General features: G+C 47.7%; 1 protein-coding gene across 4 annotated transcripts in view; it reads left to right on the top strand.

The window, feature by feature from the left end:
- The window catches only part of NHSL2 (NHS like 2), a 1,544,548-nt gene that overhangs the window by 1,219,612 nt on the left and 297,560 nt on the right, over nt 1–27,376 (top strand). The window contains exon 1 of one of the 4 annotated variants that reach the window (XM_069648642.1): nt 4,932–5,085. The exons of the other annotated variants lie outside the window; for them this stretch is intronic. The gene's annotated coding sequence lies outside the window, so the exon portion shown is untranslated. Of the gene's footprint in view, nt 1–4,931; nt 5,086–27,376 lie in introns of those variants that run through there. 4 annotated transcript variants of the gene reach the window in all.

Genomic DNA, 27,376 nt, shown 5'->3' with positions numbered 1-27,376 from the left:
CTTTGAATTTGTGAAATTGTGGGGGGAGTGATAGGTGGCTCTCGGCTGCTCATAATTCCAGCAGTTAGGTCTTAGTGTGAATGTTGTTGACACTATCATATCCTACCCAGACAGTGTCAAAGGCAGAATGTGTTGCTGGGGTGGGTGACTCCTGAGGGGGCACTGACATTCCAACAGATTCAAGGTGTGTGGTAGTTGGGGTCATTTTCAGTGAGGGGCATTGATATGTCCCTCAATTTAGATGGATTGATGGAATGTAGTGAAGGACCCCTAGGTAATGTATGGCCGTGCAGGTGGGTGAAAAGGAACCTTTTACAGCACAAGTTGGAAGAGAAATAGGGTAAAAAGCCATACATATTGCAGTCGGTTCATTAGGGTAATACATACAAAGAATCCAATACATACTAGTTCACTGACAGTTCAAAGGAGCATTTCATAACTTTTTCATAATGCCAGGGCCCACAATATATGTCAGCATTTCCCCTGTGAGACACCTTCGTGATGTTGAACCCAGCACTACAGATAATCCCACATACAATAAAACCAATATATTGACCTATTGCGCCACTTGTACATATTCCATCAGTCGTCAGGCTCTGACTGGCCTATAGGGCAATCGAGTAATGCCAAAACAAAAACGCAAAATGCTGGTGTGGGCCTGTTTTTTTGGTCAAAGTGGGCCACTTTTTTTGGGCCAGTTTGGTGAGTTACTTCACTCTGCAGCTAGTAGTTTTGACCAGTGTTTCTGAACACATATTTTTAAAATGCACATTTGCATCACATTTCAATAAAAAAAACTCCCCCTCGGGTACTATTCATACAGTCTGTCACAAAAGGAATCAATTGCTAGACAAACGTGCCGTCAGGACAGCGGTAAGCGGGCACTGCCCTGAGTGAGGACACCCACCCAGAATTTATTTCCGGAGAAACCACAAGGGGGTCTTGGGGAGGTGGCGGGTGCTCCGGGCCGTCATGAGAGGGTGCAGGGGGGCAAACTGCCCCGGGCCTCTCACCTGCGGGGGGCCTCGCGACCCCCTCTCCTAAGTGGAAGGCAGCACAGTCTCCCGTGTCCTTTATTCACACGGGGGACTGTGCTGTCTCCTCTCTGCCCCTGCAATGATTTTTCTGTTTGTTGCGAAGCCGTTTGGCTCTGCAACAAACAGCAAAATAATGGGAGACAGCAGGGCTCAGAAGTGAGCTCTGCTGCCTCCGTTATTCAGGTGACAACGTGGACATGCTGAATGACAAGAGAGACTCCTCTCCTGTCAGTCAATGTGTTCACGTTGCTCAGCGTGATCACGCTGACTGACAGGAGAGGAGTTGTCTCTTTGCCAATCAGTGTATTCATGTTGTCAGCGTGACAATGCTGACTGATGGGAGAGGAATTCTCTCTTGTCAGTCAGTGTGTTCATGTTGTCAGCGTGATCACGCTGACTGACAGGAGAGGAGTTCTCTCTTGTCAGGCAGCATGTCTACGTGTCGGCTGCGTGGATGCTTTTTAAGGGTGCATGGAGGTAAGTTAAGTGTTTTTATTTTCAATTAAAAGTGTATATGTGTATTTAAATTAAATTAGTATGTATATGTGTATGTATGAATGCATGAGTGCATGTTGGTGTTTGTGTCAATGCTGTGTTTGGTTTTATGTATACATGCATGTATGGAGTGGTGCAACTGGTGGATGAATGCATGGGTGAAAGTGTTTTTTGTAAGTGTGTGTTCAGCATCACCCCTAAATGAAGCCGCCCTGGGGGCCACTTCATTAAGGGGTGGGTTCATGGCATCAGAGGTGCACCTAGGCTAACATGTCAGGGGGGAAAGGGGACTAACACTTCAAATGTTGGGAGAGGCGCTAACGTCAGAGGCTGTGAGGAAGGGACAAACTTCCTTGTGTGGGAGCACCTAACATCTTTCCACATTTCGAATGAGACTATTCTGGTGAAGCTTCATTGTTACAAGCAGCTACCTCTTGCCTTCATTTCTGAAACGTCACACTTAAGGACTGCTGTGAGAATGAGATATCTCATGTCACCACTTCCCTTCTAATCACTCCCCTAGCATGCAAGTGCTAAGCCCACATCACGATTTCAATTACCTAAACATGTATGGATATGAATACAGGTGCTAACAGTGAAATGACTTCTTATGGCCATGCTAACCCCTATGGCAATTCTCACCCAGTTCCTGCCCTCCCCACCCAAAACACCTCCTCACTGGAACTCTTTGAGCTAGCTTTAAACATGCCTTGCCATCAAACATTGCCCTCAATGTGCCTGCAAGTGTTTCCTCAAAGGAGTCTTCTGAGAGTTCATGACTTCATTGGAGTTTTAAACACGTAACTGGTGTAATAAAAATGTCTTAATCAGGTTTGCCTTTGGCCACTCAATTTAAAAACACCCTGCATGTCTTTTCGCTGAAGTTCTTTTAAAAATAAGCATTGGCAAAGCAAACAGTTTTGGCTTGTGTATAAGTATTAGGCATTTACCGGGCACTGCTATTAGCTGCTCAGGTACTCAAACCATTTTGCACTGGCACTATCAATGGCCAGCTAATACCAATAAAGAAGTGACTTTCCCATGCCTACACGAATTCCCAAACTGTTAGCATTGCCAGTGCTCTTTTTGCTTTACCCTTGATGCACAGGACCATGCATCAAGGTTAAAGAAAACATACTATTTAGCTAAATTGGCCCACATTGAATGTAGGCCAATCTAGCCAGTAATAACACTTATGGTGCACAGTCAGCCTGGATATACTTTCTGTGGCATGGCATTTTTACTGGCTGGGAGTCTGTACCTGGTAATAATGGCATATATTGATGCAGCCTGCATCGACATAATTAGAACAACCAGCATGAATATATTTTTATGCTAGCATATCTCGCGTGGGAAGGCGGCATGAAATGTATTGGAAAATGTTCCTATGCACAATTTGTGATTTGCAACTATTGGGAATTTCCATGTGCTTCAATACAAAACCAATTGCAAACTGTATGGATTTCTACCCAATTTTGCAAAGAAAGTGCTGTAAAATGGATACTTTTAACCCAATGTTTCAAACATTTTCTTGGGAGTGAGAACTCCCCTCAAGCAACCCTTGTTTGGTGTGGGCTCCCTCATTGTGCTCTGTTGATCCTGCCTAATTGGCACAAACATTTAAGCCTCTTAAGTTCAGAAATGTACCAGCCTCCACTGTACATCATTTGTCACTGTGTATGATGTGTGTTTTAATGCGCACACAGGGGCAGGGTGCTCCTCAATGATATGATATGGCATTTATAACGTGCCTGTACACAAGTGTTTCTAGGCGCGACAAGGCAAGGAGAGAGAAACAAAAGAGTAGGACAAAACCCAGATCTTACTAGGCCTTGTGTCATTCAGATCACGCAAGAGCAGGGAAGCGGGGAGGGGAGAAGTGCCGAGGGTGGGGTAGGATGCAGAAGTGCAGGAACAAAGGAGAAACAAGAGTGCAGCCAATGGGTGGCAAGTGTGGGTACACATAAGTGCAGCCAACGGGTGGAGAATAAGTGCAAGAGCGAGGACTGTAGGGTTACAGATACAGACCACAAGTGCAGGGGAGCCAAGAGGCTGTGCAGGATTACAACAGGTCAGGCAGGGATCTGGGCCCGAATTCAGAGCTTGACCAGGTGACCAGTGCATGTATCAGGCAGGTGATCAGCAAGGGAGAGGAAGAGAGAAGGCAGAAGCAAAGAGACAGGTCTTGAGGTGCTTCCGGAACCGGGGATGGTTCTCCTCAAGTTTCAGCGAGGCAGGGAGGCTGTTTCCAGAGGGAGGCCCCAGCCGAAGAAAGAGGTCTGCCCTCAACTCTTTGCTTGGAAAAGTGACTGGCCCTCAGAGAATTGGAGGTGGCGCAGTGGAGAGTTCATGCCATCTTATATATATTTATTCATATGATAAAAAGGTTAGCCTGGCATGAACCTTTCTTCAGTAGAGAAATCTAACTTTGCTGTAGTTGATTTGGAGTTGGAGTAATAAACCATATTTGGGATCCTGCGCACAAACTCAAGGGGAGATTTCTCGAGTCTCCTTGCGGATGTGCCGCCACTGGCCGAGTGCAAAACATTGTAAGAGGGCCTGACCAAATGTTTTGCCCTGGGCCTCACCACATCTTCTGACAGCCCTGGTGCGGAGACACGTTTTGGGTCCAGTATGACTGGTGTGGTGCAGAGGCTTTGCTAGGTGGGGGTGTTTAAGGGGCTCCAGCCCCGGATACCATCGCAGGAGCTACAACCAAAAGGCGTGCTATCCCTGAGCCCCGACAGCACCGACATTAGCATAGCCCCAGGTATTTTCCAGACCTAGCAACACCCCTGGTGTGGTGTATGAAACCTAAGGTTGTGGTGTGGAGGGGAGGCGCAACTGTGGCTGTCCCCGCTATGCCATTTGCAGCTGTGGGACACTTTTTCATTGGCACCCGACACACCTGTATGCCCCAGTCCGACCCTGTCTCTCGTATGCCACGTTACCTAGCGAAGGAGCCTGTGCCCAGTACAAAGGCAGCGAGAGTATGTTGAGACAAATGCTGGCTTCAACCTCTTCGGGAGACAAAAAGAGTCAATTCTTTTTGCTGTTCTGCGACAATCGAGAAGCTTGAAAGAAAATGCCCCCTTGTTGAGTGAAGCCTTCCCTTGCCGGGTCCAGGGGAAGCTGCAGTGTTTATCTGTGATCACTTAGGCCGCATGGATCCGGGTGGGCTCCCGGTTCTGCTCCGTGCCCTCGGTGGGACAGGGAGAAGCTGCGGTTGTGTGTGTGTGTGTGTGTTTGCGCACCCGGCAAAGCCTTGTTTTGGAAACATCTCTTGGTAATATCATATTCCCCACACTTCCCCCTTCTCCCACCCTGCCCATTTTAACCGCACGCAGCGCGCCCTGCTGGGGGAGGGCAGTGGCTGGGCCGTGCTTCCTTCCCCACCGCTGTAGAAGGCGCGGCGCTGCCTCTTCGCAGCTGGCCGGGAGATCGAGAGCTGCTTCGCGGATGCTGCAGGAAGGATCCGTGGAATCGCCGGCAGGCGCTCACCTGCTGGGAGCCGAGCACGGGATGCAGACGCCGGTGCCTTCTTCCTAGCGCGGTAAAGTGCACGCCTTGTTCTCTTCCTTGTATCTGCATGTCTGTGTTTCAGTCAGAGTAGCATCACCCTGGCGCTGTGCAGTCAGAAACACGGGCACCTGCTCATCAGGGTCCTGGCGCTTTCCAGCCCGTGTAGCCTTCGGATGAATCTGTCACTTGGATCAATTTCCCGTGCACTTCCTATACTCCTGTAAATGAAAAGTCCAGGAAGGTTTTGTTTATAAAAGTGAGTGTTTCCTGCATGGCCGGACCCCCACCCTATTGCCCCCTTCTCAGCTCTTCAAGCACAGTGGGAGAATATGTTCCCATAGTTCTGGTGCACCAGTGGCATAGTGTGTCCAAGTTCTGGCAAATGATGGGGCATTCTGGTCTAGTTCTGGCACAGTGCTGGCATATCCTGCCATAGTTCTGGTGCGCCAGTGGCATAGTGTGTCCAAGTTCTGTCAAATGATGGGGCATTCTGGTCTAGTTCTGGCACAGTGCTGGCATATCCTGCCATAGTTCTGGTGCACCAGTGGCATAGTTTGTCCAAGTTCTGGCAAATGATGGGACATTCTGGTATCGTTCTGGCACAGTGCTGGCATATCCGGCCATACTTCTGGTGCACCTGTGGCATAGTTTGTCCAAGTTCTGGCAAATGGTGGGACAGTCTGGTATAGTTCTGGCACAGTGCTGGCATATCCTGCCATAGTTCTGGTGCACCAGTGGCATAGTTTGTCCAAGTTCTGGCAAATGATGGGACATTCTGGTACAGTTCTGGCACAGTGCTGGCATATCCTGCCATAGTTCTGGTGCACTAGTGGCATAGTTTGTCCAAGTTCTGGCAAATGATGGGGCGTTCTGGCACAGTGCTGGCATATCCTGCCATACGTCTGGTGCACCAGTGTCATAGTTTGTCCAAGTTCTGGCAAATGATGGGGCATTCTGGTATAGTTCTGGCACAGTGCTGGCATATCCTGCCATACTTCAAGCGCATCAGTGGCATCGTTTGTCCAAGTTCTGGCAAATGATGGGTAATTCTGGTATAGTTCTGGCACAGTGCTGGCATATCCTGTCATACTTCTGGTGCACCAGTGGCATAGTTTGTCCAAGTTCTGGCAAATGATGGGACATTCTGGTCTAGTTCTGGCACAGTGCTGGCATATCCTGCCATAGTTCTGGTGCACCAGTGGCATAGTTTGTCCAAGTTCTGGCAAATGATGGGGCACTCTGGTATAGTTCTGGCACAGTGCTGTCATATCCGTCCATAGTGCTGGTGCACCAGTGTCAAAGTGTGTCCAAGTTCTGGAAAATGATGGGCCATTCTGGTCTAGTTCTGGCACAGTGCTGGCATATCCTGCCATAGTTCTGGTGCACCAGTGGCATAGTTTGTCCAAGTTCTGGCAAATGATGGGACATTCTGGTACAGTTCTGGCACTGTGCTGGCATATCCTGCCATAGTTCTGGTGCACCAGTGGCTTAGTTTGTCCAAGTTCTGGCAAATGATGGGGCATTCTGGTGTAGTTCTGGCACAGTGCTGGCATATCCGGCCATACTTCTGGTGCACCAGTGGATTAGTTTGTCCAAGTTCTGGCAAATGATGGGACATTCTGGTATCGTTCTGGCACAGTGCTGGCATATCCTGCCATAGTTCTGGTGCACTAGTGGCATAGTTTGTCCAAGTTCTGGCAAATGATGGGACATTCTGGTACAGTTCTGGTACAGTTCTGGCACAGTGCTGGCATATCCTGCCATAGTTCTGGTGCACTAGTGGCATAGTTTGTCCAAGTTCTGGCAAATGATGGGGCGTTCTGGCACAGTGCTGGCATATCCTGCCATACTTCTGATGCACCAGTGGCATAGTTTGTCCAAGTTCTGGCAAATGTTGGGGCATTCTGGTATAGTTCTGGCACAGTGCTGGCATATCCTGCCATACTTCTGGCGCATCAGTGGCATCGTTTGTCCAAGTTCTGGCAAATGATGGGTAATTCTGGTATAGTTCTGGCACAGTGCTGGCATATCCTGCCATACTTCTGGTGCATCAGTGGCATCGTTTGTCCAAGTTATGGCAAATGATGGGTAATTCTGGTCTAGTTCTGGCACAGTGCTGGCATATCCTGCCATACTTCTGGTGCACCACTGGCATAGTTTGTCCAAGTTCTGGCAAATGATGGGACATTCTGGTCTAGTTCTGGCACAGTGCTGGCATATCCTGCCATAGTTCTGGTGCACCAGTGCCATAGTTTGTCCAAGTTCTGGCAAATGATGGGGCACTCTGGTATAGTTCTGGCACAGTGCTGGCATATCCGGCCATAGTGCTGGTGCACCAGTGGCAAAGTGTGTCCAAGTTCTGGAAAATGATGGGACATTCTGGTCTAGTTCTGGCACAGTGCTGGCATATCCTGCCATAGTTCTGGTGCACTAGTGGCATAGTTTGTCCAAGTTCTGGCAAATGATGGGGCGTTCTGGCACAGTGCTGGCATATCCTGCCATACTTCTGGTGCACCAGTGGCATAGTATGTCCAAGTTCTGGCAAATGATGGGACATTCTGGTACAGTTCTGGCACAGTGCTGGCATATCCTGCCATAGTTCTGGTGCACTAGTGGCATAGTTTGTCCAAGTTCTGGCAAATGATGGGGCGTTCTGGCACAGTGCTGGCATATCCTGCCATACTTCTGGTGCACCAGTGGCATAGTATGTCCAAGTTCAGGCAAATGATGGGGCATTGTGGTATAGTTCTGGCACAGTGCTGGCATATCCTGCCATACTTCTGGTGCACCAGTGGCATAGTTTGTCCAAGTTCCGGCAAATGATGGGGCATATTTTTTTTTTTTATTACTTGTGTATAATCAAAGGAAATGATTTTTACAAGGATGAGTCAACGCAGAGCTCACCACGTATACTGCTACTATCTTGCAAGTAAGGTAGTTTGTGCAATCATTAACAGAGTGTTCGAAGTTGATTGCGTTTAAGTCATACTGTTGAGGTCCACAGGGTCTAGGTGTGTGACTTGTCATCTTTAGCCGCCCTGGTGCGTTACATCTCGGATATTTCTTGCATAGTCGGGAGGGCCGAGATGTGATCTGCTGGATAAGCATGCTCTTTAGCATTTATTTTTGTAAAGGCCACTTCCAAGAGTTTGGAGGTAGCTACAGCCCAGCGTGTTTTTTCACCCGAGATGAGGCGGCACCACCATATGTCTTCCACCAGAACAGAGTTGCCCCATAGGGGTTCCAAGTAAGCCAGGCGTTCAGCTTTGAGAATGTGACAGTTTAGTAGGAGATGATGAATTGACTCCGTAACACCCTCAACCTGACACAACCTGCACATGGTTACCGCGGCCTGGTTTCTTAGCCTCATGATTTCTCTTGTATGGAGCAGGTTCAGTCTTGCTCTTAGGAAGAAAGTTCGTAGCTTTTTGTTTGGAAATGTTTCACAGTAGGCCAGAGGCGATTTGAGCCTGTTGTATGTCGGTGCCAGGTGATTTAAAAATTTGATCGCTCTGGCTTGCTCACCTGTAGAGATCCAGTCTTGGTTTTTCAATTTTTGTGACACTCTTTGTGGGTTGTTTTTCAGGTCCTCTGTAGAGCAAGCCACTTCATGTAGATTTTTTTCTTGACAGGAGATCCACTTCTTGATCTCCGGGCATTTTGTCGATTCCAGCTCCTTATTGATAATATTGAAAATTGGGAGTCCGTTTTGAATGAGAGTCTTTCTGAAGATAGCTAGAGAGGCGACGGCGACTGTTGCTTCCAGCGAGAGTAATCCCAACTCTCTTCTGATGGCTGCGATAGGAATAGAGTTCGGGAGACCCAAAGTTGTTTTCCAAATGTAGCCCTCTAGCTTAGGCCAAATTGAGCTGGGCATGTTGATCGTGGCCTCCATACCATATGTGAGTGCCGGGACTACTTTCCCCTTATAGAAGTTGATTGTGGGATTCCAGGAAAATTTGCCGAACTTGCGATCGATCATCTTCATTTGCGAGGTTAGATTTTTCGCTTTCTCCCAAAGATGCAGTTGCATTTTAGTTTCCTTGGATGACCCATCGATGTAAGTTCCCAAGTATTTAAAATGGGGAACAACTTCAATACGGCAATTGTTCACTGACCAAGAATACTGTGTTTTTTTTGCTCTTGGATTCTTGGCAAAGATCATAATTTTTGTCTTAGTGTTGTTTATCGCGAGGTTGTTGACGGTCATGTAGACTGCCAAGTTGTCGAGTTGGCGTTGAAGGCCTATTTGCGTCTGGTCCAAGAGGATCATGTCGTCAGCGTAGAGGATCCGGGACAGCGCGGTGCTGCCCAGCTTTGGCGGAAAGCTGCGAACCGTTGTTTCGGATTCTTGGAAGTCTCCCAGAAAAGCTACGAAGAGTGCAGGCGCCAACAGGCAGCCCTGTTTCACTCCTCTTTCTGCAGGAATTTCGTTTGTAAGAGAGCCTTGTTTGTTCAAGCGGACACGTAGAGTGGTGTTAGAATGGAGAGCTATGATCGGTTGAAGGATGTTATATGGGCAGCTCCATCCCTGTAGCTTTTTCCATAGACCCGTTCTGTCGACTCTGTCGAAAGCCTGCGACAGGTCTATAAAGGCTACGAAGGTAGTTGGTGCCCCCCGCTTTATCTTGGCCTTAAGAATGCTGAGAATGAGGATGTTCACTCCCGTCCCGCCGTTCTTCTTGAAGCCCGTCTGGAATCGGTCTTCACAAGGTGCGGTTTTGGGCCAGCGCCGAAAGTGGTCGAGAAGAAGCGCAGCAAAAAGTTTGCCCATGATATCTAGTAGGGCTATCGGCCTATAGTTGGCAGAATCTTCTCTGCTTCCCTTTTTGAAGATCGGGATCACAACGGCTTCCGTCCATGACGATGGTATCAGTCTGGTTGCTCTGCAATGCGCGAACAGGAGACTGATGAAATCTGTCCACTCAGCAGTATGCTTTTTAAAGTCCGTATTCGTAAGCCCATCAGGTCCCGGTTGTAGGTGGAGTAGCGAAGAGCTTAGTGAAGAAATCAACCCAGGTGGCTGCCGGAACGGCATTGATCATGTTGGCTCTTGTGTCGCCTTGCGAGGTGTTGATCAGGGCCCAGAAGTCAGCAGATTTTTTCGACGCCAGCGTTCTCATCATGTTTTCTGCGTCGATTTGGTATAATGTGGCCCTCCGTAGTCTTATCCATGATTTATAGCTTTTCTTTTCTTTTGCCCACATGTCCCAGCCCAGAATGGTGTTCTCGGCTTTGGCAGTACGCTTCATTTTTCTCAGATCCTTCTTCTTTTCTGCTATGACTTTGTCATAGGAGTGGTTGAAGGTACCATTAGGCTTCTGACCCTTCTTCTGGCTAGACTTGTATTTAGTTAGAAGGGGGATGTAGTTGGGTCTCCGGAGTAGGTCGTCTGGTGTAATATCGTCCTCACTGGTGATATATTGTCGAGTCATCGCTCTGACGCTGGCAGCCGTCAGGCGAAGGCGCGTATGCTGGGGATTTGCTTCCACTGACAATGTATAGGAGGGGTTTTCTTGAGAAATGGAGGACCAGGTAAGGGTGAGCATGTTATGGTCACTAGGGAACGTTTTGATCACCTCGAACCTTTCGATCTCTGTGTACATAAGTTCGGAAATAAAGATATAGTCCAACGTAGCTGTTGAAGAACCTCTTTCCCAGGTTGGAATTTGCGGGAGCCAGTCTTTGATCCATGCCGCGTTATGTATGTTCCTGGCCGACATCAGTTTCATCCAGGCCTCTCCTCTCATTTCCCTTGATACAGCAGCTGCTGGTTTCGGCAAAGCTCCTTTTGGATGGGGACAATTGGCGTTCAAGTCTCCACAAATTATGAAATGGTCAATTTTCCACTCGATAACAATTGTGTCGATAGTTTCAACCATGGATTGGCAGAAGGCTGTAGGCGACGTCCTTTGCGGGTTCCAGTATACAGTTACGATTGCCAAGTTGGTCACCGACCATTGGTTTGATGGTTCCATAAGGTGTGTCCATTCGATGACAGATGCCAGTAGCCCATAGGATCTCACAATGGTATTGACAATCCTTAAATTGTGGCCTGTTTTCACGGTGATGAGTAGGCCTGCCGAGGGGCGCCCTAGAAGGCCCCTAACCGCCGGGGCAATCTCAATCTCAAATCCATCCATGGATGGTTTCTCTAGGAGCCACGTCTCTTGCAGACATAGAATATCAAAGCGGCCCAAGTCCTTACTGTTGGGATCCGTTAAGTGGGCATGCCCTCTGGTGTTCCATGAGGCTAGTGACAACGACTTTTTGAGAGATGGAGGTCTGGCTCCGTTAGATGATTGCTATTTACTCCTGCTCGTGGAAAGGGCTCCTTTTAGCCAGTGCCATGGGCCAGTTGAAGATGGGTCTTTGTTGAGATTAACCGGAGCACCCAGAGATCCGGTAGCTGGCAGTTGATTCATGCTATTTGTGTAGCTGTTAAGTCTTCTTCGTGGGTGGGAGTTGTCTCGTTTCCTTTCGCTTCTTTGCTGCCCGTAGTGTCTTGAGGTAGAGTGGACCGACGGGCTATACCTGGATCTATTATGAGGACCTCGCGTTAAAAAGACCTCTGGTTCGTCAGCCGAGTATTCGCGACGATCGTTCGTGTCTGGTCTCCTCTTGTGGGACTGCGACTCCGTTTGGCTCGGTATTCTTCGTACTTCCTCACGACGTGCCCTTCCCCTGTCAGGACTTACCCTGAAATGGGCTTTTAGCTCCGCTCTGCGAGTGTATTGGTGATCTGGTGAAGTTCGTTTATCTTTTGTTATAGTGCATGAGTGATCGCCCTCAGTGCCTTTATTTGTTGATGAAGCTGAGCTTTTTATCTCCGATAGGAGAAAACCGGCTGATTTTAGTTCGGATTCAGCTCTCCGAGTTAGGTGTTGGATTGCGTCTGGTTTAATGTGCAGATATGCTTTCGCCTTATTATCTTTATGATAAGGTTCGATTAGTTCAAAGTCATCTGTTCTCAAGGTCTTTAGCTCAGAGGTGGATGCTGTAATTTGTAGCACCGTTCTTCGATTGAGCACCATATATTTATCTCTATTTGAGATCTGTTCAATTTTGAATATTCGAGTGTTTTCCCCAATTCTGCCAGGAGCTTTTATTTTTCCAGGAGCTCGGGAGAGTGGCAGATATTGTGCCGGCCGGTTTCCATGGGCAGATTCAATTGGAGAAGTCGTTTGTCGTTTGGGTGCTAGTGAAGATCTTGTTGGCGACGAAGAATCATCGTCCAGTGTGGGTTGCTGATGTGAGAGCCCTTCTCCTTTTCGAGTTTTTGCGAGATGTTGAGGTGCTGGCTTCTCCGGAGAAGTTATGTTCAGCCGTGGTTCTGTGTTTGCGCTATCCTGCCTGTGCCTCAGATCCGTGTGGCTGACTCGGTCCAAATGCTGAGGAGCGTTGGTATCGAGGCTAGGATCGTTTGTGCTTTTGGGGGAAAGGGTTAGATCTATCGGGTGGGCAGCAGACATTGACGCTGGGGCTGAAGTGGCAGTGTCCTTCCTTGAGGTAGTTTTCAGTGTGGACGGAGTGTCGTCTGCATTGCAGTAATGTCTATTTGAAGGATTTGGTCGCTCTTTTTCAGCTAGTTTAAGAGCTTTTTTCTCTGGCTCCGGCTTTTGCGACTGGCCAGCGTTATTGGCGATCGTGGTAGTGCTCTTCGTGCATGGTCTATTTAAGGTTGGTACAAGATTCATTTTGTTCTGGAAAATGGGAGCGAGCTCCTCGTTCCCTTTTGCACTCGCCGTCTGTGTTGATTTGGATTCTTGCCGCCCCGATGGCACGGGGTCTGGGCTTGTGGCAGCCGTACCATAAGCTGGCTCGAGATTGGATCTGAATTTATGTGTTTCTGCAATATCGTATTTCAAGTCGATGGCCGTGATGAAACCTTCCAGATATGACAGCTTCGATTGAATAATTGCCAAAGTTGCTGTGTTATCTCTCGAGGCGTCGCCTATGGCCTCGTAAAGTTTGCAAAATGGGGCCATAGCAATTGTAATGGCTGACATTATCGTAGTCATGTCTCGCTTATGGTTCGGCGAGTCCTTTAGTGACGATTTTTTAAACACAGTTTGACTTCCCTTTTTTGTTGGAGAGTCTCTACTGTCTGATTGTAGGAAGCTTGAAATTGAATGCCGCTGTTCAGGTAGAGAGCACCCTGCCTCTGGGAGATTGAAGGTCCTTGGCGAAGAGTTCCATGGTTCGTGGCTTGTGACTGATTGTAGTACTGGAGCAGTTGGATAGAGTTGAAGGGAAGGCCGGACATTAGGTGTGGCCACGTGGGCTTTAGTCCAAGGTTGAGGGCTCAAACTTTTGTTGGCCGGGTATGCTTTGGGCTGTAGTAAGTCCAGAATATCCAGCATTCCCTGCTGGTGCGTTCGCGCTTCTGTTAGCGAAGAATCCCTTGTTGTTCTAGTTGCCAGAGCCTCTGGGTTTGACGATGTCAAAACTTGGGCTGTTTGGTGTTGACTACGAGTCTCGTTGACTTGTGAGTTGGTCCCGCTCCCTTTAGGCTGTAATTGCTCTGCAGTGGTCATTATTGGAAGTTCAGGTTGAGCAGTGAAAAATATGTCGGTACATATTTCTTGTGATTGTTGGCCTGGCAAGTCGCCTATCTTGTCCGTTGGGTCAGATTGATTTCCAGGAAGTGGGGGCGTGCTGATTTCCTCAACAGGCTGCCGATAAGGGAGTTCTGGGGACATATTGGGGACAGATTGATTCTCAGGAAGTGAAGGTGTGGTGATTTCCTCAGCTGGCTGCCGGTGAGGGAGTTCTGGGGACATCGCATTCTTGTTTGGTGATTGAGACAGTAATGTTTTCCTGCATTTGGCCGAGGGTGGAGTCTCATCCAGTGCCTCTAGAATTTCAGCGTCTGAAAGTTCAGAATCGTTAGATAGTTTACGCTTTCCTTGTAATTTAAAGAAGTTCATGAGAGCGTTGGAGAGGAGCGGGTTGGAAAGCAGGCGTTTCCCAATAGACCGTTTTTTGAGAGGCGATAGTGAGGCCGAACCTTTGCCTAATTTGATTTCTTTTATTTTCGGCTCTTTTTTTTTTTTGAACAGTGGTTTTATCCGCAGAACAATGGGCTGGGTGAAGTTTGGATTTGGACTTCCCTCTTTTGGAATATTGGGTTCTTTTCTTACAATTCCCTGTGTTCACTTTGATGTTCAGGGTAGATGCCTTAGGCTGATGATCGCCGTCATGGTCCGAGTTTGATGTGGAACTGACGTTGTGAATGTGGGCATCTCGATCTAGGTCCAGGTCCTCGGTCTCCTCTTGTACCGGATCCAGGGCCCGGGACACCGGTGCAGCAGACGGAGGCAAGTTTGGCTTAACAGATGTCTTCGATGGAATTGGAAGGGGAGTGGATAGAGCTAGAAATGCTACTTTGGCCACTTGAGCAGCCGCTCCCTCCTGCAAGTCGTTATGCACCAAAGCCAATGTGGTTTGTTGTGACGTTGATCTCGTTTGGCCTTCTTGTAGTTCGGTTGCGAAGGCGTGTTTGGGGCAGTTTTCCTGGTCCTGGTTACAGGTCTTGGTCGTCAGTGTGGAATCCACTTCTAACTGTGCCTGTGCATTCGCTTGAAGTAAGAGCCGGTTGGTGGAGGCGGACTGCAGGTGGAGTGTCACGCCGATGTGGCCCCCAGTTGTGCCGAGCAGTTCCGCTGGGGATATCAAGTCGGCGTCTTCTGCCACGGACCCCGCCCTCAGACCTGCCGCGAGGGATCCTCCGATCCGCTCGACGGTCTGGACACTCGCCGAGGCGGTACCGGGGTGGGGGGCATTGGCAGGAGGCGCCAACTGGGCTGGTTGTGAAGGTATGCGTCCCCCATCCTCCGAGTCATGCCGCCTGGGCGCCCGGGCAAGGGAGGAGAGAGCCCGGGAGTCTTTCGGATGAGTTGAGGAGTTGATAGTTCAAAAAGGCATCAGGCGGACTCACTGGCGGACTCACTGTCCTAAGTGTGGGGCAAAGGCTCAGTGCAGAGGGAAAGTTGAGTGTGACCAGGGGATTTCTTTTCACATGGCTGCGTAGTTTGCGTGAGTCAAGATCGTCCTCCATAATAAACGCAAGTTATAGCGCTAGCGCCGCCTCTCTCACCTCGTAATCAGGTTGCTCCCTGAATGGGACGGTGGCCAGCAGGTTGACAGCAAGTTGACGATGTCGAAGCTCGTGGACCAGCGACCAGCGACCAGTGCGGACTGGTGCCGACTGGTACTCTGCACGGTACTCCGCGCGCGCTCCGCGCTGAGGAAGAGTTTTTATAGCCAGTAGAGCCTGTTTTTCTTAAAGAAACAGGTAATAAAAGCAGAAGCAGCAGCTCAGAGAAACACGTCCTTCTCCTCCGGTGCAGACTGGTACCCTGCATGGTACTCCGCGCGCGCTCCGCGCTGAGGAAGAGTTTTTATAGCCAGTAGAGCCTGTTTTTCTTAAAGAAACAGGTAAAAAAAAGCAGAAGCAGCAGCTCAGAGAAACACGTCCTTCTCCTCCGGTGCAGACTAGTACTCTGCACGGTACTCCGCGCGCGCTCCGCACTGAGGAAGAGTTTTTATAGCCAGTAGAGCCTGTTTTTCTTAAACAAACAGGTAAAAAAAGCAGAAGCAGCAGCCCAGAGAAACACGTCCTTCTCCTCCGGTGCAGACTGGTACTCTGCACGTTACTCCGCGCGCGCTCCGCACTGAGGAAGAGTTTTTATAGCCAGTAGAGCCTGTTTTTCTTAAAGAAACAGGTAAAAAAAGCAGAAGCAGCAGCTCAGAGAAACACGTCCTTCTCCTCCGGTGCAGACTGGTACTCTGCACGGTACTGGAGCATATTGGTATAGTTCTGGCACAGTGCTGGCATATCCTGCCATACTTCTGGTGTACCAGTGGCATAGTTTGTCCAAGTTCTGTCAAATTATTGGACACTCTGGTATAGTTCTGGCACAGTGCTGGGATATCCTACCTTAGTTCTGCCACAACACAGAGATACTAAGGCACAATGCAGGGGTCTGGTGCAATACTCGGATATTCTGACTTGGTTCTGGCACACAGTGCTGGGAAGTTCTGGCACAATGGGATAGCCGGCAGGTGTTGCCACTGTATAAAGGCATGCATGCACAATCATGGGGTATTCTGGAACTGTGCTGAAACATTCGGCCACAGAAATACAACATTTTGATGCGCTGGCGTTCCGGGACAATGGTGGGAGATTCTGGTACGGTTCTGGCACACAGTGCTGGGATATTCCGGTATAATGATGTATTATTCTGACTTGGTTATGGCACAGAGTGCTGGGAAACTGTCACAGTGAGGCAGGGGTGGACAGGCCTATAGGGAACTCTGGAGATTTCCCGGTGGGCCTCTGCACCCTGGGCCTCTTTTGTGTGGTAATTCCAAATGTTCTCATAGGAAAAACATGGGGCATCCTGAAAATGTGTCATATGGGGCCACTTTGAACTTTATTTCCAGGGCCTCTTTTGGTCCCCAGTAATTATTTCCAGGGCCTCTTTTAGTTCCCAGTCCACCCCTGCAGTGAGGACATTCTGACATGGTTCTGACACTGTGCAGACATCTTCAGACAATGATGGAATATTATGTGATTCTGCTAGGATATTGTGACACATTAATATGACATTCTAACATGCTTCTGGCACAGAATGAGCGTACATTGTGGTGCAGTAGTGGCATAGTCTGGAACGCTTTGCAAAAAATGTGGATATTCTGAAACATTTCTGGCACAGTGCTGAGATATTCTGGATCAATGACTTGATGTTCTGAGATGGTTCATGCTGGAATGTTCTGGTACAATGATGATGTTTTTCTAACATGTTCATGCACAATTCTAGGTTACACTGGCATCATTACCGCACAGTGATGGGCTGTCATGGCTTGGTACGGGCACAGTCCTGGGGGATCGCTGCCCAGCGATGAGCTATTCTGGCTCCAATCTAGCACAGTCTTTGGTTATTCTGGCTCAGTGGCGGGATATACTGCCTCTGTTCTAAGACAATCATGAGACATTTCTGGCACTCTGATGGTTCATTATGGTTCTGCCACATCAGTGAGATATTCTGCCATACCGATGTGGTGTCAGTGGCAGGGTTCTGCGATATTCTGGCACACTGATGGACTTTCCTGGCATGTTTCCGACAGCATGATGTGTGGCACAGTGTGGGGTTATTCTGGCTCTGTGTTAGCACAATGGTGGGATGTGCAGGCACAGTGTTACTTTGGAGGAAGTTCTTTGACAGTGATGGGATATTCCGGTATGGTTCCCACACAGATATTTTATACTTAGGGCGAGTGATTAGCTATGTTTTCTATAGGTCTCGCACAGTGATGGGAAGGCCGGGCTGGCTTTGGCACAGATGTGGGCAATAGAGGCGCAGTGATGCACCAGTCGGGTATCGTTCCCACCCGGTGATGTGTTGCCTGGTTTTGTAAGAGTGCTGGCATATGATGGCTTATCAGTAAGCTATTCCCATTTAGTTCTCCATGAAAGGAGTGTCAAGACCATCCAGATAATCACAGGGAGGGTGTCATAGGCCTCACTTTGGTACATTGATCCTGCCTCCCAAGGAATGAAATGAAGGACCAGTTTATAGGAAAATCATGGGGATTTCTAGAAGGCTGATGCCTTGGAAAGGATGGTAGGGCCTCAGAAGAGTAAGACGCATCCGAGGTAAGGATTGCGGATATATTGCAAACTATTGCCGCATAATAGAACGAGTGACACATGAGCCGAAGCAAGATTGATACTTTGGGCAGGCTCAAGAAAATTCACCGTTAATCTTTGTCCAAGATCTAGAAAAACTGAGGAGGGCCAACATGTACTGTGGCCCTCTGGGTTATAAGGAATAACACAGAAAAATGATCAGACCAAGTCATGCGTGAATAATGACTCAAATGTGTTAATTCTGTTGGCATGTGCGCGTATATGCACAGCGTGAAGTGGCTCAGCCGTAGGGAGTCAGTAGGGTTCCAGCTTCAGCTGGTGACAATGCAAGCTTCGTTTATAAATATATTTGCCGCCATAACCCCATTCTTCCATGTTTTGTATCTTTGTGGCATCGATGAACCTCTGTGGGCCTGCAAGCCAGTGAGGCAAGATCTGAGCTTATAGATTGTTCCAACACCATCCTTTTGCTGTCGTTAATCAATGCCTTTACTTCTAGTCTCCGATTCATGACTCTGTGATTTACCTGGCCTCAAAGCTCTTTCCACAAGAAACATTATATAGGTATCTCCATTTTGACTATGTTCTGCATCAGATTCCAAGATTTCGGTACTTGCACCAGACAACTTGCTTCCTCACCTCAATCCCTTGCGGACCACACCCTTCATCTTGGAGGTGCCCGCAGAGCCATATATTGTGGAGTAATTTGCTGCAAGAAGAGCACATGCTCACTTCCGTTGGGTGTTTCATTGTATGGTAGGTTACCACCACAATGGATGCACTGGGCTTTCTCCATTCTTGTGACTTCCTTCACCTCCTTCTTCCAGCCTGGGGTGCACATCCACATCTGGTCAACGGATTACTGTGGTTCTTGTTTAACAGAGAGATCTGTAATGTGGCCTCCGTGTACCTCGATGAGTGATGCAAGAATTCATGAGAACTTCCAGCGTACCCTTTGAAGGAAATTCCCATCTCCCACAGGATCAGCTATTGTAGTGTATGAGACTTGTAATCGTGACTGATCTGTAAGCACACAATGGGCCTCATTAGAACTCAGGCGTTAAGGGTTAACGCCGTCGTTAACCCTTAACGCCTGATTCCAATTTTAACGGCTGCTTTTAGCAGGCGTTAAAATCCATGGCGCTAAACCGCCTTGGTGCTAATTACGTCACCGTAATTTACGGTGCCGTAATTAGCGCCTTCCCCACTCCCATTATGCCCTATGGGGAAAAAATGGGAATGGGGAAGGGTAAATGGGAAATGGGGATTTACCGCCCCACTCACCTTGGAATGGGGCGGTAAATCCGCCATCCACCATGGTGTAAACATAGTTTACACCATGGTGGTAAAGTTGGTGTACTTACCACCTGGGTCGTAATGATCCCAAATGCCTCTTAGGAATCCATAATAGCGTCCATGCGGACCTGCGCCTGCAGTTGTACGTGGAAGGCCTCCATTGACTTGCACTCTGCCTGAGCACTTGCTGCAGAACAAAGCACTCATGGTCTGTCTTCATGTATGGGGTGTGTCATGGATTGAGGGAATGCGTCCCTTCTCCCCTGGGTGGAGCCCCCCTGTGAGGCTACGGAGCAGAGGCCACTCTGCAACACCCTCCCTAGGGGTTGAGGCAATTGGGACCTCACTGAGCGAGACTCCCCCTCTGAGGACAAGGACTCCTGTTCCTGTGAGGAACTCCCTGATGGCATCCAGGTGATGGCTTATATGGACTTGCACAATATACCAGAATGTTATCAATTTCATGAAGATAAAGTGGACCTGTAGCAATGGGAAACTGAGGTTATCCCTTTAAATAGGAATGTGTCCAATGGACTGTGCTGAGGAGACTGAAAAGGGAGGAGATGCCATACGACCAAAATGGCGGAAGGCAGAGAGACAATGAGAGGCAGAGAGGACCAGGTGAAGCCCCTTGTACGTAATAGAGCGTAAGGAGGCAGGGATGTCGCAGAACGCAGAGTCCGTGTAAACCAGAGAAGCTCCGACACGAAGCAAGAAATGCTGGAGGACCAGTGTGTGAGAGCAAAGGAAACCACTTACAGTGGAACAGAGAGTTTGGTGGTGACTTGACCATAAAGCAATTGTGGTGTGCACCATGCCTGTACAATGACACCAATGACATTGATGGAAGAAAGCAACTCCCAATCTGAGTCACGATACCAGTGATATCTTGAAGACAAGAGCAGGATGCTGTGAAGAGACAATGCAGAGAGTAAATCAAAGAGCCACAAAGTAAGCGAGAGAGAGCCCAATATCCAACCAGTACCAGCAACGTTACCCCTGCAAACAGAAGGTAAAATGGGGAACAGGGATGCCGGAAAGGTCAAACGGGACTCATTATAATTATCTATAAGTACTGGATGGGCAAGGAAGCACCAGTGTACATGGTGGCTGTGATACAATACTTAGAAGCATTCTACACCTACAAGAAGAGGCTCTCGGACAACCAGCCTATCGCATTGGGAGACTTGATGGTAGCCAGCTCATAGTGCTAGAAAAGATCAGACATAGTGAAATCAAAGATAAATGCTGTCTGAGTAAAGGTATGTATAAATGTACCACTTCTGTGGACATCTGCCACTGGCACGGCGCGTCATCCAAAAACTCTAGAATGCAGCTACAACTCGTACATGTTGGGTACTGAAACCCCAGACTTGCCTCAACACCTCAGCAAACAGTGACAACCTATGACAAATTCAGTCTAGCTGCGTACACATTGAGTCTCCGGCACAAGCGCTCTGTCATAACCACCCACATCACCTGCCCACGTGCCTGACCTCTTGAGTTGCTCACTGGAGCCTAGACAGCACCACTAAAGTCCTAATTCTTGAGAAATGCACACACGCATCTTAAGTCCATTCTTAGAATATTTTCCCATACCTGGGCTTCAGTTCCCGGGAGCGTACCAACCACAAAGCGCATTAAGGCCATACAAATGGGAAAATGGTGCTATATAAATGACGACTACAATATAATAAATTGAATGAAACTCGTCCCAGTACCAATGTGAAAAGAAGTGGAAATATTCTGATAAACCAGAACTGTGTTAAGGAGATAAGGAGAAACATGAAAACCAGAAAGTGGGAGAGAAATAAAGTTTGAAGTTTGTTATCTAGGGGAAAGCGGAAAGTCAACCCACATGCCGAAGATAAGAAAGAGAATATAACAGAGAGAGACACTTGGGGAGTAGAGATTTGTCAGATAAGGAAGACACTCCTCAAACATGAAACAGCACCCTGGGAAGGAGTGAATGATAATTGCAAATTTAGCAACCAGACTATCCGAGAGGAGAATAATATACAAGAGGATCTGGACCCCTACACATGAGAGCAAGTTAATCTGAATAGATTTAAGATAATCTATAAGAAGGAGGAAAGGGAAATCCACAGTCCCCTTGAAGAATTAACTTCATTCAGAAGATAACGAGAGACTATTCACATATGGTCTATTAACTCGAATGATAGACCCAAGAAGCCCTGTGACAAAAACACAGCAACCGGGAGAAGGCAGTCATTCTCCTGGCCTTAGTTCATTATATTAGTGGTAGGGTCAGAGAGGTTAGATTTGGACAGTGTACAGACTTGTTTTGGACATTTACACTGACCGACGAGCACCTTAGTTACTAAAATATTTATGGAACACCCCATAGCCAATAGGAAAAGACAGGCCTTATTTTATTTTAAATACATTAACCAATGAAAATGTCTTCACAGCATCTGTGTCCTTCTTCTGCTCCTCCACAGGTGATAAGAACATGAAGAGCAGCCACAGACAGGCTGGAACTGGCCTATGGGTTAATACGACAATACCTAACATGCTGGTTTGGGCCTGTGTTTTTGGTCAAAGTGGGCCACTTTATAGGCCTAGGTATGGCAATTTTATGAGTTACTTCACTTTGCACCGAGTAGTTTTGACCAGTGTTGCTGAAAAAATGTCTTTAAAATGCACAATTTGCAACACATTTTACCCAGAAATTCCTCCTTGGGTACTACTAAGAAAAAAGTCTGCCACAAAAGGAACAAATTGCTGTTTGCGACTGTGGGCCACTTTTACGTTGAAACATAAGCCAATTTCATGCACCCAGTCTGACCATAGCCACAGCTGTCCAATAGCTGTCTTCCGCACTAGTGTAGACAACCCGAGGAAGACATTGTGGACTTCAACAGAAAAGTACAGCCGCCGTGGTTGTTCATCCTGGATCCGTTTCTTCTGTGGCAGAGCAGTGATTGGCCAGCCTCACCATTCATAACTTCCATTGGAAATCTAGCCCATGACTGTGTGAGGTGAGACTGAAGTGGCAAGAGCGGGCAGTAGGAGCTGCCTGCAGGGGCCTAGGCAGAGTCACCACCTACCTACGACATTTTATGCTCGTGCCGGTGTGGTCCAAGATCTCCTGGTGGCTGGGGTTCTATTCGTGGCTGACATGCACAGTAGACAGGGAGTCAGTCTGATGTCCTCCCCCTGCCATGGGGAAGCTCCCTTTGTTCAGTTTGCTCACCACTGCTGGTGATGTAGGTCCATGCAGGTGCTTCGATCAAGGTCACAGGACGCCTTCAAGGCACTTCAATCTATGTATGAGCCTTATGAATGGGATCATTGACAAGCCGCAACCCCCCACTTTCTGGATTTGGGGAACACAAAATTGAACAGCAGGAAAGCAAGAATCCAGACGGATTCATTACAAAAGTATCAAAAACATTTCATAATGAATACAACATTTTGATTAAATCAAGAATAAATCCAAGACAAATAAATAAAGCAGGACAAGGATGAAAACAATGTTTCTTCTTACAATTATAATGAAAATGTTATGCAACTCCCACACGCATACATGTGTGTTGTGCAGCAATACTAACTTATTTATCTGCTACTTAGGAAAGACCTCAAAATCTAGAACTCAGGCCCCAGGTGGGTGCTTGGTGGACCAGGGGATGGGCATTTATTTTTGAGTTTAGGTGGTAGTTCCACTTTAACAGTTGTTCTTCCTGCAATCCGGTGCAAACGACTTCCTGTGTTTCGAGGAAGTGCTTTGCATCTGACATGATATTTCATGTGTGACCGGTCCCGGTGTCGTAGGGCTTGCTGCATCCGCTCATTGCCCACCACATTAGCCTATCTGCTCGTGCACAGATGGTCTTGGGTGGAGCTATTTTTGCTTGATTCATATCATGTAAACAGATGGCTCACTAGACAACATTTCACGTGATAGATCGGAAGGGAGGCTGGGGAGGGGAGCATTGATTTCAGTGCGAGCATCTCTTCACGAGGAGTGACTGTAAAGGGCTCTAAGAAGTCTTGCTCTTTCTTTGCAAAGTCACAGTTTATCAACTATGCGCTGGTTAACTAATACTAGTAGGCGTAATACCAACAGAGCTACGAAAGCGTCCCATGCGACCTGCCAAGACACCACCATCATAGCATGCACAAACACCCATCCCACACAATTTGGAAATCTAGAATTGGCAAGTTGTTATATATTATTCTTTGTCATTCTTAAACATATTTTCAGCCCAGTCCACATTCATCTGAGTATTGGCGCATGGCTTTTAGCACAACCTCTTTTGTCTCTCAACCTCATGATCCCACACTGATGTCAGTCCAACTCGGTGTTGCTGATCACTCAAGCAGCCCTGCCATGTTTCAGTGTATATGATAATGATGTGTTATTTATGAAGTGCTTAACAGAGAACATATTTGCATGCCAGATCACCCAACCGAAGCTGATACTCATTCATTGACCTCAAAAGGATGAATTGGCTTAATTGCAACTGTAAATGAGGTCCTGGTAAAATAAAAATGTCTTAAAAATGTGCTTTTATCCACTTGTTGTAAAGCAATATGTGTGTCCTGACTTCTTTTCCTTGCAACAAAGTCCTGTTAAAAAAGCATTCTCAAAGCCAAAATCCTTGGCTTGTGTATAAGTATTAGATCAACATTTGCCCGGCGTTTACATATGCCCTGGTACTCACACTATTTTCCAGCTGTTGCCATTTTATAGCTACGTAGTTCCATTATGGCAATCCCTTGCAAAGCCTGTGCCATAACTACACTAAAGCCCAAACTGGTGGTTTTACCAAGGCCGGGTTCTTATAGTACCCCACTCACCAAGTGCGTCTCATTTCGTTGTTGGCCAAGCTTCTCCTAGACTCGTGAGTTACTGCGTTGGTCCAGGGACAGCAAGACAAAGAAAAACAATGACAGTTGACAAAAGCAGGGGGAAGTTTTTTTCGGAGAGGATAAGAGCGATGGAGCTGAGCAAGGCAGTAAGGGTTCGTAGGGTCCGAAATTAAGATTGGGTGAGCAGGAGCTAAAAGCAGCTCCTGGGTATCCAGCATTAACCAGTGACCAAGAGTGACCACGGAGGGACGAGGAGCTAGTACATTATGTCCTGCAAATCCAACTTCCACGTAATAGGCACAAATATAACTCTGTCTATTTTTTATGGTCATTGATGCCTTGAATGTCATGTAGATCTGTCTGAATGTTGTTTGTATAGATTATCCCATGTGCACAGAGTTAAATTCACATAGGTGTGGTTGTGCAGCATCCGTTGGCCTGGGGAGCCAAAAGGTAGTTCCTGGTAGCTGATGGGGTCAAGCGAAACAGGCTCTTCTAGGCTACAAGCAAGAGCTAAACAGCTCTCAGCTCCCCTCAATTCTGAACCCTGGTTCGAGGGCAGGAGTGTTATTGTTATTACTGACAGATCTCCTATCAGGGGGAGAGGGCAGTCCCATCAGAGACTGGAGAAGATGGAACAGGAAAGTAAAGGGGAGCAAAGGCCTATGTACATCCATGGCAAGTTCCCGCCAGGACAGGTGGGCACGGATATTTCAGGATGAGTGTCATTGTTCTTTAGTGGGATTGCAGGTATCACGCATTGCACCTCTGTTGGGTAGTAAGGAATCATGTCTGAATGAAGGGTGCGTGGCTGTGAGATTGAGCAAATAAAACAGGTGTATGAAAGAATAGCCGATTGCGTAGCACGTTTACGGAGAGTGGCACAGCACGGGCTGCCCTGGTGCTTGGGTGATCTTACGCAGTGCTTAATGTGTGGGGGTGTTTGCCCGGGCTCAGCCACCCACCCCGATTTGGCATAAGTGTGCTAGAAAATACTTGAGCCCTGGCAATTATTTTTTCACAAATTAACCACTGCCTTACATGTAGGTGTCCCTCGTCTATTCTCAGGACCCAATTAATTTGACAGTGTTAATTATGAAAACCCACAGTAAGGGCACTTCTGATAGCTACCCTAATGTGCACCTATTCTGAAGGCTTCGGAAAGTGTCTCGCATTTAACAGATGCACCAAAGTAGTTGTGGAAATTATGGTTTCCGGCACGGCCTGGAAGCCATCATGACAACTGCCAATTTCAGACTGTCCGGTGGAAACCTCATAAATTCTCATACAGTTCCGACACATTACAACACAATAAAGATCTCAGAGAATTATGGCCCTTGGCCAGTGGGGGGACGGCCAAGGAGCGTGGGCTGCTTACAACTCAGAAGTGCGCATTCCCACGTATGTTTATTTATTTTTTATTTATTTAGATTTATAAAGCGCCCAGCGGGCCAGAGGCATTGTGGCGCTATTACAGTATATTCACTTAAATACAGCTTAGGATAGATACTTCAGAGGCAGTAATACAAATTCAATGGCAGTGTTGAAGGGGTGTTCCGACATCACCCAGGGCAATTCCCATGCCCCACAAGTCACAATGTGGACACACGTTTTCTTTTCGTTACAGTATGCCACGTACACACTCACCTTGAGGTTTTCTGTGGCATTTCTGGGTTTGTCCAGTGTTATCTGTAGCCTTTTTGGTGTTTACTGAATTTGTCTGTAAATTCCGAAAGTGCTGCAGACACTCTTGCATCTAGTCAGGGAATTGGCGGGAACACGATAGCGCGGGGCTCTGGCAAAACCTGTTTTGCCGCCCTGTCCCCAGACTCAGGGGCTTGCCCACAACACTTTGCTGTAACGAGCAGGCTTCAGAAGACTCTGCAGCACCACTGAGTCCTCTGTGAGCGGTCTGCTCGATGAAGTCCTCTGTGAGCAGTCTGCTCGATGAAGTCCTCTGTGAGCAGTCTGCTCGATGAAGCAGGGGTTGCTAGTGCAAAGTGTGTGACAACTCTGCTTCAGAACAGGATACTCCCAGCGAGATCTGTCCTGAAGCTGAGTTATCATATGCGCCGAGCAACCCCCATTTCAACAGACAGACCCTTTCAGTAGACTCAGCATGGGCAGCTAAATGCAGAAACAACCAAAGCCGCACATACTTCTTGTAGCAGTCCAGACTGGTATATATGTCCTGCAATGTAGAGGCTTTTTTTTCTTAGGGTGAGTAGTGTGACAAATTAAAACTGTAGAGCCCAAATTCCATTATTCGCTCAAAAGGGTTTCTCACTGAATCACAAGACGTGTTCCAAATTTAAAATTCTGGACATACTTATGTTTCCATAATGCTCTTTACTTTTATGTAAAAAGCCAGGATTGGGTTCTATGAAGAGATACTGTATTGTATGACCAGGCCTGGGACCACGCCCCACGGCCCCGCCCACTCCTCCCCATGGCCCCACCCCCTCCAAGGATGAGAGGTTTCCACCAATATAGTTTTCCCATTTCCAGCACTGCCTGGATCCGACCAATTTCTAGACATTGTGACATGCTTGCTCTGGCTTAAGTGTTGTGGCTACCCTGCCCTGCACCATCATCAGAATCGGCTCCTCGGTGCTTGACAGGGGGTGCTCGGGTGATCGTGACATGTGCTGATATAGTTTGGGTACTTTTCACATGAACCTTAGTGCGTGCAGGGAGCTCAGTGGTGCAGAGCAGCACTTCAAGCTGATAATAAAGGAGCCAGACCTGCAAGGCTGTGCACTCTGCGGCCCTGTGTATGTTTACGCCTGCAACTCCCATCAACCCTAGCCAGTACAGTCAATGACGAGGGATAGTGCGAGTCCTCCCCAGAGAGTCCACGGAACCGTGTCAGTTGCACTGACAGCAGAATCAGCGTGATGTCCTGGTCTGTGGACTTTGACAGTGGCGTCTCGACACTGTTGCTGGACCCGCCTATCCTCAGCCTCCAGTTCTCCGATCAGAGGTTGCCTGAAGAGTACTGGTAGCCGCTCAGGCAGCAAAGTCTACAGGGCTCTCACTGGCACATATAAGCAATTAACAACTCTTCGTTACTAACTGTCTGGTCAGTGATAAGAAGCAAGGGCGCATTAGCTTTTTGTATCTGAAGGTCAAAAAAGCTCCAGTTAAATATCCAAGTCTGTGCCTGAGTTCAAGACAAAAACATTGAAACTGTCTCATTTCTATTATGTGTTGTTATATTGCCTCGCACAAAGGAGGTTTTGCATTTATTCAGACTTTAATTTGTCTTTCATACTGCATTTAAATAATCATGGTGCCTGGCTTAACAGATAAGCAGGCAACCCTATCACAGTAACCTTTGTTACGGGGGCATTAAGTGTCGGGAGCACATTTGAAATCTGCAAATGTAATGCATTCGTCCATTCAAGAGAGGGGGCAAGAGGGTGGTAGTGGTACATTTATACTGTTTTTGCTTAACACGTTTCTTTGAGGATTTATATATTTGTCAAGCTGTTTTATTTGTATTTCTGGACTTCTGAAGACATTTTTATAATGC

The sequence above is a fragment of the Ambystoma mexicanum genome, chromosome 2q (genome assembly GCF_040938575.1).
Source record: "Ambystoma mexicanum isolate Mex_15411 chromosome 2q, UKY_AmexF1_1, whole genome shotgun sequence".
NCBI classification, from domain to species: Eukaryota; Metazoa; Chordata; class Amphibia; order Caudata; family Ambystomatidae; genus Ambystoma; species Ambystoma mexicanum.
Note: the sequence above shows the minus strand (reverse complement) of the source record. Positions and strands in the feature narration are given on the sequence as shown.